The 2,163-nt window shown below is 34.0% G+C and overlaps 1 pseudogene; it reads right to left on the bottom strand.

The window, feature by feature from the left end:
- Positions 1-255: 255 nt before the first annotated feature.
- LOC107812778 (BRI1 kinase inhibitor 1-like) lies at positions 256-1,921 on the bottom strand (annotated as a pseudogene).
- Between the last annotated feature and the right edge of the window lie 242 nt (positions 1,922-2,163).

A 2,163-nucleotide genomic window follows, 5' to 3' on the forward strand; every position in this document is an offset into this window, starting at 1 on the left:
CTCAAAAAGAAAGAAATGATCAACCTATTATTATTTGAGGAATTAAACAAGATTTTCTTTGACCTTGTTTTTGCAAATAGTTTTTAAATATTTTAAGTTATTAACTATCGTAATTTATAGTACTTTTTATAAAGTTTCTAAATACTAAATGTTATTTCAAAACTTAAAAGAATTTATGTTCAAATTCATATGGAAAATTAGTCAATTTGACATTCCAAAAAGAGGGAGTATATGGCTTCCATGTTAAAAATTTAACACGAATCATAAAATATATCCGATATCATGTTGTAAAATACTTACATACATTATGATACACAAGAAAATTAATTTGAAAAAAAACATTGGTACCAGCTGTACTATAAAAGGATAAAAAAAACAGAAGAAAATTAAAGCTTCTCCAAACCTAGTCATTATGGGATTTGACTTTGTCTTCCATTGAAATAGATTTCTTACAATGAGCAATTGCAGCTTGTATAGCAGCCTGCAACTCTTCCATAGTACTATCACTTGAAGAAGTAGAAGAAGAAGAAGAATTAGGAGAATTATAAGCTCCTGTAGGTGTAGCTACAAGAAGACCACTATTTGTAGGAGATGTTCTCATTGAAGCTGGTGCTGAATATAATTGCTCTTTCCTTCCATTAATCTCTTTATTCTTTCCTCTTAAACTTGATAAATTCCCAGAAAAAGAATAAGCTTGCCTATGAAATTGCACATTCTTTCTGTTGCTGAAAGATAAAAGAGGCCTAACCATTCTTATGTACCTCTTCACAACTTGACTCATCATATCAAATTTCAGCTTCCTCCTTTCATGTGATCTCTCTTTGTTTTCCTTTTCTTCTTTACCTTCATGTCCTTTTCTTCCTTTTGGTAAACCAAACAAGGAAAAAGACTTTGCCTTTGGTTTTCCCTTAGATGTATAAGTAGTATCACAAGTGTCCTTATGATCTAATACTCTTTGATTCTTGGAATTTTGGACTTTTTGATCTTCAAAAAAATGATCTCTTATTGGAAGAGTAAAACTATCCATTGAATTGGTGGAAGTGCGAGGGGGAAATGGGGAGATGGGAAAGAAGGTGAAGAGGAAGTAAGTGGCCATGGAAGAAAATATCATCAGCTGGTGATAAATCTATGGCGAATGAAGAAGAAGGAGGGATTTGTTTATTTGTTTTATTATCTGCAGGTGATTTTGGCGTTTGTTGAAAGGAAATAGTGAATGAGAATTCATGTGAAGGAGATGATGAAGATGAAGGTGGTGGTGAGGTTGCACTACTGCTACTGCCATTGTGAGGATCACTTTCTTGATTTCTCTGTTTCTCTTCTTTGTGGTTCATGTTTTGGTGTAATTGGCTGTCCATATGGAGGATATGTGTTACAGGGTAACAAAATTGCTAGGAAGATCTAAGATGGGGTGTTTCTCAAACTTCTCTTCTTCAACTCTTTGTTTGAAGGGACAAAAAGAAATAAGTAAAAAAAAGATAAGGATATGAGAAGAATAGGTCTTTCCAATGGTGAGAAGAGGGGGAGGTTACTTGTTTGTAACTAAAATATCTTATGATAGGCTTGTTGTGTGGCAATTATAGTAAATGGACATAGTCAGACTGTCAGAGGCAGAGCCATGATTTCAACCTTATGGATTCTGGATTTTAGAATGACGATTTTAAATGTTAGTGACTGGGTTTTAAATTTAATATTTGTACATATTTAATGAATTCTATACACCAAATACACTATTTGAGCAAAAGCTACAGGGTTCGATCGAACCCATATTTCGACTTGCGCCTCCGCCCCTGGACATAATTGAAGGCTTTTTTTGTTTCTTCCCGAGTGTCTTGTACTAGTATTAGTGGTGCCCTCTAAAATCTGAATTCGCACCGAAAAATTTTACATTGAAGAATAAAGTGTTCTCTAATAAAAGCGACTATCTATAATACAAATTCGAACCCTTTGATTAAGGACGAATGGGTATTTATCATTTCACCACACAATCGTTATTGGTGGACATAGTTGAAGGTTGGGCATGTGGTGTCTTTGAATTTGAGATAGAAATTTATGTCAATGGGGTTGGGGTCTTTCTCATGAAAGCAGCTAAAGGTTCTAGTTTTTGGAAAAGAACACTGACAGAACAAAATCCAAGGTTTCAAGCTTTATTGCAAGAATCCGTAG

Source organism: Nicotiana tabacum, chromosome 20 (assembly GCF_000715075.1).
Source record: "Nicotiana tabacum cultivar K326 chromosome 20, ASM71507v2, whole genome shotgun sequence".
Taxonomy (NCBI): Eukaryota; Viridiplantae; Streptophyta; class Magnoliopsida; order Solanales; family Solanaceae; genus Nicotiana; species Nicotiana tabacum.